Source organism: Silene latifolia, chromosome Y, assembly GCF_048544455.1.
Source record: "Silene latifolia isolate original U9 population chromosome Y, ASM4854445v1, whole genome shotgun sequence".
Lineage (NCBI taxonomy): Eukaryota > Viridiplantae > Streptophyta > Magnoliopsida > Caryophyllales > Caryophyllaceae > Silene > Silene latifolia.
In genome coordinates, this window is record NC_133538.1 from 76,197,133 (window position 1) to 76,209,838 (window position 12,706).

Below are 12,706 nucleotides of genomic sequence, written 5' to 3' on the forward strand. Positions count from 1 at the left end.
AATTGAATATAAACGATTATATTTAATTAATGTATATTGAATTTAATTAATTATACAATATTGTCATTATCGGACAAGTATTAATATATCGACTAATTCATGCCACTAGTCGATGTTTTATTATCCGATCACGAGTGACGATTTATAATTAAAAACCCGTCATATACATTTTAACGAAATGAGTCGGACCACGAATTAAAATAAGGAGAAAGTGGAAAGCCCACTCTCTCCCTATGTCACGGTTTGGCCGAACCAAAGAGAACAAAAGGAGAGTCTTTCTCTCCTTTTGACCTAAGCATTTTCATTTGCACAAAAATTAGGGTTTTGGAGGCATTCTCTCTGAAACTCTAGATCTCACATCGAAAAACCTCACAAAAGCACTCTCAATATTGCAAGGCAATCAGAGAGTAATTCTAGCACAAGGGGCATAGTCTCAGACGGTCTTGGGTGCAACGATTAGGAGGAAATCTACGTTGATTTCTGTTCATTAGGCCGAATTGTATAAGGACCCGAGGTTGATTTTATTCTCTTATCGTTTTCTCTTGTTTTTCGTTTATGACAATTAATCACATGTTAAAGTTACGTTATAGTCCTAAAATTTAAGGGAATTTTACGGATATTTCCCTACAAGTGGTATCAGAGCGAGCCCACGTATATTTTTCATTGTGATTTTCATTAAACGATTTGAATCGATAATCTTTTGAAGCCTTGAAAACCGTGCGGCTGGAATTTTTTTTCGGCTGTTATCTATTTTTTTTTGCATTGGAAACCGTGACAGCCATTTAAAACCGTGACCTGCTGCTCACGTTTTGATCAGACGGTTGATTGTTTTGTTTTGTTTTCGATTTGATTTTGCATATTGTTATTATAAACGATTATTATAACAACATGTTTAAGATTTTATCATTTGTAGATTTAATTTAATACGGATTAGGTTTAAATTGCAATTGGTTTTTATCAAATCGATTTTGTGTTGATTGTTGTTGCTCACGGTTTGAGCTGCTAAAAAAAAAAAAAAAAAAAAAAAAATTATGTATTGCTCACGGTCCAGCCGTGAAAGAAAGAAAAAAAAAATTTGTGTTTTAATTTTTTTCGGCCAAATATGCATACAATACGAATTTTATGCACTCGCTTGATAGTGAAACGGTTCACTCACGTACCATTTAGTTATTTTAAAGCAATTTAAAGTAACGGATTATCATGAATTAAAATTAAGTTGATAGAAGCGGTTTTGTCACATAATTTTAATCGTTAAAAAGGTGGTTTGGATAAATTTAACATAATTACGGAATTATGTCACGAATAAATTTTATTTTAGTTGATGCATTTTTATTTATTTATCGTTACTTTTGAATGCCATGAATGATTTTTTATTACGTATTTAATTTTACAAACGGTTGTAACTTAGTGTGGCATTAGTAGAACGTGTTACCGTAATGATGGAACACGGTCTTGGTTGTATTTTGAGATCTCGCATCTCCGTTTTGATTTTTCCTTGTAATTACAGTTTTAATTTAGAATGTAAATAGGTTTATATTTTGTAAATTTTAAATTGTAATTTTGAGAAGATCAAAGATGGAGATCGGATGCTCACTCCCGCTGCATGGACAAAGATGGAACATCAAGACAAACTTCTCGGGTCCAACGATGGATTCCAAAGTTGTATTATGTTTTTTTTTTACTAGGATAGGCCACACTAGGACTTTTATTTACGTTTTGCATTCTTTTATTTTTTTTATCGTAACGATAGTTTGCATCATATTCCGCCTAAAACCAAACCACCTAATATTTGCATGAAAATTGACTCATTTAGAGGTCACGCGTTAGTTTTCTATGACATACAGATGTCACATGTTATTATAAGCCATCACCTAAATTAATTCATTCACGTAATGCTAGTTTTTTCGTTCACTTAAATGAATTGAAACTAAGTTGATGGGATCTTCCTCGTATAACCAAAAATTGAGAATAGTCTTTATAGGTCAAACTCCAATGAATCCCTTCTTCGTCGGTAGGCATAATATGACCCCTTCTACGTCGGGTAAGTTGGAACTGATTTACCTATTTTATCTCAACACTATGGTCACTCGTACGATCCTGTGATTATGGTGGACTATAGATAGGATTTACGGAAATCTATCGACCAAGAGTTCTAACGGTAGAACTAGCTAAACAGTTGGCATATCAATATACGGAAATTGAGTCTTGGGATCATTTGTATAATTCTTGAGGTAGATCGATTATACAAGTGCAATGAGTCTACACGTTAAAAATTAATTTTAAATAGACTTAAATCACCACGATGAGTTGCTTATTTCGTTTTGTTTTTCCTTTCTTTTTCAAAGGTAGATCACGATCATTTAAACCGCTTATAACATAATGGTGGCCGTGTCTTGACGACCCAATGCCAAGTGCCACATTGGACGGTGAGTCCGGCTTCGGATCTTCATGAATCGGATTAATCGGTCTACTCGATCAAGAATGATGGATCAAACTTCGCGGACGGGAGGCGGCATTACGGAATGCTGCCATTGCTGACGGGAAGCTCAGATATCTGACTGAGCCCATCCCGCCAAACCCAGGCCCCACGGCTGGAGCTAACGAGATCGCCACGTATAGCGATTTCGTCATGGAAGCGGGTGCGATTAAAAACGTACTCATTTTTGCAATGGAATCCAATTTGCAGAAACGCTTCATAGCCCAAGGTGCGAACAAGATTTTCACCACGCTCACTAAGGAATTCTCGAAAGCACCAAGAATCGTGACCTATGAGCATACCTGTCGCTTCTTTATGGCGAAACTCCAGAAGGGCCAACTGGTTAGCCCACACATTCTCAGCATGATTGAGAATGTCGAGAAACTGGAGGCACTTGATTGTAAGATCAGTGAGAACATCGTGATTGACCGCATGCTTCATTCACTCCACGATGGTTTTGCGCTCTTTAGAGCCAATTACTATATGAATGATTTGAAGAAGAGTCCACATGCACTACACTCCCTTCTCGTACAGACCGAGAAGGACATGAAGTTTAGTGGGAGCCTGAAACAGGATGTTCTCGTTGTGTCAAACAAGGGCAAGGGTAAGGGCAAAGCTCAAGCGCACCTAGCAGAGGTGTCGAAGTTTAAGAAGTCGGGATCAGGTAAGAGTGGGCCTGGTGAGTCGAGCACCTCATCAGGCGCAACAAAGAGCAAGACCGGTAATATGGAATGCCATCATTGCCACAAGACTGGGCATTGGAGGCGTACATGTCCTGTATACCATGAGGACATAAAAGCAGGTCGTGTTAACCTTGTTGGTATGTCTTCTTCTTCTTCTTCTTTTATTCATATGATTGAGATTAACCACGCAAGTTACAGAACTTGGGTACTAGATACTGGTTGTGGTTCTCATCTGTGCAATCATGTGCAGGGCCTCCAAAACAACGAACCCCTCGTAAAGGGTGAGGTGGACCTGCGTGTCGGGAATGGAGCACGAGTGGCTGCCGTCTCGAGGGGAACATATGTGATCCAGCTTCCTAGCGGATTTGAGTTATTTTTATATAATCGCTATTATGTACCAGTCTTTCTAAAAACATTATTTCGGTTTACGCACTTGACAAACTTGGTTTTTCATTTGTAATAGAGAATAATAGTTGCATTTTCTCATTACACGATATGATTTATGGCAAGGCAGTCTCCATGAACGGAATTTATGTTTTAGATCAGACCACCGAAATATTGCACGTAATGAATAAGAAGTTAAAGGTTGGTGACAAAGATCAAACGTATCTATGGCACTGCCGTATGGGACACATTAATGAGAAACGCGTTAAACAGCTCATACAGAATGGAGCTATCTCGGCCTTTGATTTTCAATCATTTGGCACGTGTGAATCATGTCTCATTGGCAAGATGACTCGAATTTCCTTCAAAGGTGTTGGAATGCGCGCTGACCTATTAGGACTCATACATACGGATGTGTGTGGACCTATGTCAATCACCGCACGAGCAGGCTATAGGTATTTCATCACTTTCACGGATGATTTGAGTAGATATGGCTATGTCTACTTAATGAAGCATAAAAGTGAGTCCTTTGAGAAATTCAAAGAATACCGAGAATCGGGTACATAACCAATCGGGTAGAAAGATTAAAACACTACGATCGGACCGTGTGGCGAAGGCGAGTATCTTTCTCACGAGTTTGATCAACACCTTAAGGATCGTGGAATTGCCTTATAGTTAACTCCATCCGAACACCTCAATTGAATGGTGTGTCCGAACGGAGAAATCGAACACTACTTGATATGGTTCGATCCATGATGAGTCACACCGTGTTGCGATTCATTGTGGGGTTATGCTCTTCTCGTCACCGCTCTAATACTTAACCAAGTCCGTCTAAAGTCATTGACAAGACTCCATATGAACTATGGAAAGGAACGGTCCCTAACTTGTCCTTTATACGGGTTTGGGGCTGCGAGGCTTATGTCAAGTGGAGACACGAGGATAAGCTCGGCCCATGATCGGTCAAGACATACTTTATAGGTTATCCTAAAGGAACACTTGGTCATTACTTCTATTCGCCAACCGAACAACGTGTATTTGTTGCGGCTAGTGCGACATTCTTAGAGAAGGAATTTCTCGAGAACGCGAAGAGTAATAGAACCTTCGAGCTGTCGGAGATTCCAGAACCAAATACCGAGCAACCATTGGAGGAACCAGTTCCTTCAATCCTGGCTGCGGTTAATATTCCTGAGGAACCTAGGAGGTCGGGAAGAGTCTCTATTCCTCCGGACAGATACATTGGTATGGTCTAGGAACATGACATAGATGACATTCTGCTCTTAACGAGTAGTGAACCCGCAACCTTTAAAGGTGCCTTGACTAGTTCCGACTCAAAACTATGGCTTGAGGCCATGCAATCCGAGATGGACTCCATGTATGAGAACAACGTATGGGATCTTGTTGACTTGCCTGCTAAGGTTCGTTCCCTTCAATACAAATGGCTTTACAAGATAAAGCATTCTCTGGAAGGTCAACAAGATATCTATAAAGCACGACTAGTTGCTAAAGGTTTCACCCAAGTGCCAGGTTTGCACTACGATGAAATTTTTGCACCCGTAGTCATGCTGCGTTCCATTTAGATTATCTTAGCGATTGCCGCTTTTCATGACTATGAAATTTGGCAGATGGATGTGAAAACCGCCTTCTTAAACGGTTATTTGGAGGAAGAGTTGTACATGGTACAACCTGAAGGTTTCATCGATCCTGAACATCCTAAGAAAGTGTGCAAGCTTAAGCGTTCCATTTATGGACTTAAGTAAGCTTCTCGGAGTTGGAATCATCGTTTCGACCAAGTGATAAAAGAAAATGGATTTACTCGATCGGTCGAGGAACCATGTCTATATATCAAGTCGAGTGGGAGTAAGATTGTCTTCCTAATATTGTATGTTGATGACATACTCCTGATTGGGAATGACATACCTCTCTTAACTTCGGTAAAAGTATGGTTGAAGAACCATTTCCAGATGAAAGATCTGGGTGAGGCACAAAGAATTTTGGGCATCCGTATCTATCGAGATAGATCACGTCGGATGTTATCTCTCGATCAGAGTCTTATATAGACAAGATCCTAGAGAGATTCAACATGACTAACTCCAAAAGGGGTTTCTTCCTATGGCTCCAGGGGTGCATTTGAGCAAGTCTCAGGCACCAGAGACACCGGAAGAGAAAGAGCGCATGACACGGATTCCTTATGCCTCGGCTATAGGATCAATCATGTATGCCATGATATGCACACGTCCGGACGTGGCATATGCATTGAGTATGACAAGTCGATTCCAACAGCATCCAGGTGAAACACATTGGATGGCTGTCAAGAACATTCTTAAGTACCTACGGAGGACTAAAGATTGGGCATTGACTTACGGAGGCGATCAAAAGCTATGCGCAACCGGTTACGCAGATGCTAGCTTCCAAACGGATCGAGATGACTCGAAATCTCAGTCTGGATTCGTTTTTACTCTTAATGGCGCTGCAGTCAGCTGGAAGAGTTCCAAACAAAGTGTTACAACAGATTCTACGACTGAGTCCGAGTACTATGCCGCGTCTGAAGCTGCAAAGGAAGCGATATGAATGCGTCAATTCTTACAAGGACTATCTGTAGTGCCTAGTTCGAATGACCCGATCACCATCTATTGCAACAATAGAGGTGCCATCTTCCAGGCTAAGGAGCCTAAGTCTAGCAACAAGTCTAGACATGTACAACGGAAAGCTCATCTAATCCGAGATTACGTGGAGCAAAAGGAGGTAGTGATAGAAAAGATTGCTACAGATGATAATATAGCAGATCCTCTCACTAAACCATTACGACAAGATAAGCATGAAGGGCATGTTAATTCCATGGGAATTAAACGTGTTCCTGAGTTGTAGTACTCTTTTATGGATTAGATTCATTTTCTTGTGTACTCTATACGACATCATCGTTTTGATATTTATATATTTTGTTTTTCATGTGGAGTTGTACGACAATTTTTGAACACCACAAAGTGAACTGAACAAACATTATATTTTGGTCCTTAATTGCCCACGTGAGCTGATAACTCTGGCAATTATTTTGTGACGTTGGTTGATGGTGGGTTCAACGAGCCATAAGTCAAACGGTTGACTAACCAATCACAGAGGCGAGTTATACGGATATCTCGTAGGACACAATTGTGACAACGACGTGGAGTCCTAAATGTTTTATAACATTCGGTGTCAGGTCGTGGATAGGACCTCCATGGTGATCCTAAGAGTCGATTCTTTTGACTATCGACTGCCTCTTGAGATTAAGGCAGATTTTGGGTGACTTTGGTTTCTTTCTCACGGTCATCCGTAACAGGGGGCCAAGTAGATTTTTTCTGGGTCATTTCATGCTGTGCTTAGATCGGCAGGAGTCGAGTTGAAGGAAATATTCAGCCTTTATCAGGTACTCGATATCTCTCAGGGCCACTCGAGGAGTCAGAATCGAAATGCATGGCCATGCTCGAATACGGATTTGTTTTATCAGTTAAGTTACTCTCTAGTCGGGGAAACCACTCTTGATACAGATCGATTGTAAAATACGACCTTTGCGGATCAGGATCTGCAAATTGTTTTACATTGAGTGGGAGAAATTTTAAATGGATATGAGAATCAGTTATCGCACATACACTTGTACGGACAAGTGGGAGTTTGTTGGAGCTGGTGTCCTCCAGTTAGTGCGGATAACGTTATTGCACGTACACTTGTACGGACAAGTGGGAGCTTGTTGGGGCTGGTGTCCTCTACAGTTAGTGCAATAACATATAAATCTCTAAAAGGATCAAAGGGTATACTTTTGTATTATTATCAGTTGATCCACGTTTATCAATAACGGTTGGCTTGCTAGATAAGTTTGACGTTATTGTCATACAGATGGCGGTGATCAACTGGTCCTTAAAAGTCACACCTATAGGATACGTTTGAGAGATGTGACAGTATGAAAATACAGTCATGTTGATGCCTAATATGACTAAGCAGTTAGTCGGAGTTATTGACTAATAATTAATCAAACGCAATGTTGAGATAATTATTTAATACGGATTAAATAACAATGGCTAAAGTGAATTAAGCAGTTAATTCGTAAATTGAATATAAACGATTATATTTAATTAATGTATATTGAATTTAATTAATTATACAATATTGTCATTATCGGACAAGTATTAATATATCGACTAATTCATGCCACTAGTCGATGTTTTATTATCCGATCACGAGTGACGATTTATAATTAAAAACCCGTCATATACATTTTAGCGAAATGAGTCGGACCACGAATTAAAATAAGGAGAAAGTGGAAAGCCCACTCTCTCCCTATGTCACGGTTTGGCCTAACCAAAGAGAACAAAAGGAGAGTCTTTCTCTCCTTTTGACCTAAGCATTTTCATTTGCACAAAAATTAGGGTTTTGGAGGCATTCTCTCTGAAACTCTAGATCTCACATCGAAAAACCTCACAAAAGCTCTCTCAATATTGCAAGGCAATCAGAGAGCAATTCTAGCACAAGGGGCATAGTCTCAGACGGTCTTGGGTGCAACGATTAGGAGGAAATCTACGTTGATTTCTGTTCATTAGGCCGAATTGCATAAGGACCCGAGGTTGATTTTATTCTCTTATCGTTTTCTCTTGTTTTTCTTTTATGACAATTAATCACATGTTAAAGTTACGTTATAGTCCTTAAATTTAAGGGAATTTTACGTATATTTCCCTACAGCAAGAACTAGACTCGATCCTAAAACCTAATGGAACGAGTTCAATCTCAGAGCGAAATGCAAACCGAATAGCCTAAACCAATTTAATGCAATATCTAACAATCAATTAGCAATATGAATCATGCAAACGAGTTATGAAGCCGTTAAAAACTGTTGAACCGTCAACTGTAGAGACTTATCGTTATGGACTCTCACGGGTCGCTCAAATCACACATAAGCACAGGTGAATAATGTATAAGATAGAAAGAAGTAAATGTAATGACGCTCACCTAACTACGACCTATAAGAACATGCCTGCAATCTAATATGAAAGTAATCTCTACAACCGTACATATGCATTCCAACCAATCAAATGACCATGACACATGCCGAGGTAAATATGGATATGTGAGGCTATGGGTAAGAAGAGGCTAAGATAAAGTTGGATAAAAACAGAGTTAAAAGCCAAGCTAGTAACTAAGGGAACCAAATTAATAACAACATCCAACTTCTTGCTCAAAATTCAAAAATAAACCCGGTGCTAATTATCAAGCACAAATCTCACAATCTCCATAATTGTAATTCCCCAAATGATGATAATAAAGCATGGGAATAAAATCACCAACTAATCAAAACTCCAACCATGTGATTTTGGATTTCTCTTTTCTCGGGTTTTACTCGATCGACCAAGATGGCCAGTCGATCGACCGCCCTCTACAGTACAGCATTCATTTTTTTCGAATCATTTTTCTTCTCTTTTTTTTCCGTTTTCAATTCTATTTTTTTCTTTCTTTCCTTCCTTTTTCATCTTCCCAACATCATCTCAAAATGAGCATTAACTACCAAAAATGAAGTAAAATTCCCAAGAACATAAACTACTAGCTTGACCAGGGCAGGCTAAATGTAGGATGTAGTAACAGGACAAAAAGGCTATTTTTGGCAGTGTGAAGCTTATGGGCAAAATGAATAAAGGAGTGACCTCTTCCACATGTGTCGACTAACCACAAACCGAATGCATACGGGTATTAAGCCGATTAAGTTCATATTTATGCAAATTTATGTAACATGTCTCATAAGGAGTAACTACTCACAATCCTAGATAAACTGGTCATGAATGTCACCAGTTATAAGCTCTAAATCTCAGAAAATGATGTAGTTCGCCAAAATTCTAAGTCATGTATCAAGTCTAGCAAATAAATTAGTGAAAACTCGTAGACTATGCATATGTGATTCTACTAATAACATGTCAATTTAGCACGGCTTAGGCATGAAACAGCTGGAAATGCAATGTCATCATTGAAATACTACCGTTCCGACTCGACCTAAATGCTAAAATAAACGTGATATTTTTTTTTTTGAATTTTTGAATTGTTTTCAATTTTTTTGAATTTTCTGTATATATAAGAGAAAATAAACAACAATGTAAGACAAAAATGTAAACGTGAATGCAAGCAAATGAAGTGCAACGCATAACCCTTCCCCAAACCAAATCACACAATATTCCCATTGTGCAAAATCATGTAATGAAATAAAAGGAAAACGGGAATTTGCGTTAAACTAACTAAACAAGACATTAAGTAAGGACTCGGAAACTCACAAGGCTTTAAGCGCAGCAAAAGGAAACCTCCCCAAACCAGCATGAGCTAGGAGGTTTCAGTAGCCAGCAGTGCTACCATAGATACCTGAAAAGACAAACAATACCGCGCGTAATTCCGAGAAAACAACTTATTAAACGCAAAATTATGTGTAAAATAAAGAAACGGAAGAAAACAGAAATGAGTCGGAGAATAAAGTGGAGAAAAGACTCCCTCAACTCCGCAATTTGACCGAACACAGCAGGGGAATGATCGAAAACAGGTACATCAGCGAACATGGTCGATGGACCACATCACCCAGTCAATCGACCAGAGTGAACAGGAACAGAAGCACCTGGAAGTCGCGGCTCAGTCGATCGACCATAGGAGGCAGTCGATCGACTGGAGAACCTACTGTAACTTTCTGATTTCTTCAATTAACTCAATAAATTGAGCTATCAAGGTCTATGAACCTGCAAATACACACAATAACGCGCCCAAAATTGCGCAAAACCCAAAGTAACGGTCTAAAGTGTATAAAATCCTAAGCAAGCTTATTAAAAAGCGAAGTCTCGCGCACACAAAAGCAATAAAAAGTCCAAAAGCAATAAAATGAATGTAAAGTCCTAATCAACTAATAGTTGATCAAGAACGGCCACGGAATGGCCCACTTACTCGGCTTCTGGCTATAAGAGGTAGTCTCTACAGTGCTTATCTCCTAAGCTGCACTCATATCAACTTCGACATCCGCAGAACTCAACGGATCAACTACTTCAACATCTTCCCAAGCAATGACCTCTTCTGGCTCATCAAAGTCCAAGTCGGACTCCGTCACTTTGACTGGCTCCTCATCAGGCTCCTTATCTGTGCCATAGCTAAGACATCCTAAACCGCCTCTTTGAATGATTGGCACCCTCACAGCTGGAGCAACATGCGGCTCTTCCTTCCGCAAATCAGCTCCTGCAATATCCAAAACAGAAGAATCTTCCTCCAATTTGCTCCCAATCTGTTCCTTCGTCGGCACTAATCTCTCTGGATAAGGGGCTGAAAGAAGTAACTTAGCCCTCTCCTCTAGGTTTCTCATACCGACATCGGTGGATTTAGGCTGAAAATCCACTACCTTCTCCTTGTTGTAGCATGACCCTTCTTCAGACCGTCTCAAAAATGAACCATTAATCGTCATCGGGTCATACTTTGGAACCGGGACTGACCCATCAGCATTTGGGTCTTGCCTCAATATTTCCGGAGTAGTCGTACCCCGAAACAAGTGGTCCCTCAAGTTATTTGGCATTGGAGGATGAAAAGACTCACCATCAACAGCGTAGTCAGTCGATCGACCATGCATGTCAGTCGATCGACTGACTTCTACAGGAACGATAGCTGTGTCACTTGACGGGTCGATCGATCGGCGGTATGTCGATCGATCGATCGACATCTCCCGATCGTCTTTTTCTTGCCATTATTCGTTACAGCCGTCTTCTTACTTGGTTCCGCCTCATCTTTTTCAGTGACATCCTCGACCATAGCGGGCTCCTCAAGGGTGGATCCACTCCTCAAAGTAATAGCATTAAGGGTCTTCTTTTGATCCGTCTGCGACGGTAAATGCCCCGGAGCTCGAGTTGCACTTTTGCTAGCCAATTGAGCGATTTGGCTCTCCAACATTTTCATCCCGGCCTCTCTAGCTTGAGACTCTTTCAGCAACAAATTTTTCAACTCGGCAAATTCGGAGCCTTGGGACTGCTGCTGCTGCTGAGGGACATACGGAGGCTTTTGATATGGCTGCTGCTGCTTAAGAGGGGGCACATAATTCTGCTGCTGCTGTGGGGGTGGAGTCGGATTTAGGACATTTTGGCTACTCCACCTCAAGTTCGGATGGACATTCGGCTCAAAATAAGTGTTTGTCTGCCTATAATGTTGAAAAGCAAAGACAAGACTCATAGAAATCTTTGCGTTATGCAAAACATGTCCTTCTCCTCCACATCTCTTGAAGACGAAAGGACCGTCTGAAACAGCATTCACATGATAGATCCCTCCTTTTGATGCTCCTCCCAACTCTTACTTATCAAATCTCGCCGTAAGAGCCTCTAATGCAACTACTGAAGGGGATTCAGCACTTCTCCTTTGATTTCCCCTGGAATTTCCATACTCAGCTTTATGGGTGGCCAAATCATCTATAATTTTCCACCCCTTAGTTTCTCCAACATTCTCCTGGAATCTACCATTAGCTGCCTCATCCAGGATAGCCCTCTGATCGTCATAAACCCCATTATAAAATTGATTGCATAGACTCCATTTCTCGAACCCATGCTGCGGAATAGTTTGCCCAGCTTCTTGAAACGGAACCACGCCTCATGAAAATTCTCATCAGTACCCTGTTTAAAGCTCGTGATCTGAGATCTAATGGCATTTGTCTTCGAGGCAGAGAAATATTTCTTGTAAAATGCTAAGGCCAGCGAATTCCAATCAGTGATCCCATTAGCAGCTCGATCCAGGTCTCGGTACCACTCCCTTGCAGCATCACGAAGAGAGAATATTAACATAGTCTCGTTCACCTGGTCCTGGGTCACACTGGTTGGTGGGGGTATGGAATAGCAGTAGTCAATGAATATCTCCATATGTTTAGCTGCATGTTCATTTGCAGCTCCCCCGAATTGGTTTCTCTCAACCAAGTTGATATAGGACAGCTTCGGCTCGAATTTCCTATCCGTCCCTGGTAATGTGAATCCCTTATAGAGATTCTCAGCTGTCGGCTCAGAGTGAGTGGCTATACTTGCTTCTTCGGCCATGTCTGGAGATGTGACGGTCTCAGCTGAGGAAGTAGAAATAGGTGACGAAGGTGGATCCTCCTCGAATAGCTCGTTCTCGTAGTAGATAGACAGAGTAGTCAGCTCTTCCTCTATCG

The 12,706-nt window shown here is 40.5% G+C and overlaps 1 non-coding gene across 1 annotated transcript; it reads left to right on the forward strand.

Moving 5' to 3' along the window:
• The first annotated feature begins 12,103 nt into the window (after positions 1-12,103).
• On the forward strand, positions 12,104-12,209 carry LOC141636285 (small nucleolar RNA R71). The gene has a single exon (XR_012540906.1). It is a non-coding gene; the product is annotated as a small nucleolar RNA R71 (small nucleolar RNA).
• Positions 12,210-12,706: the final 497 nt, after the last annotated feature.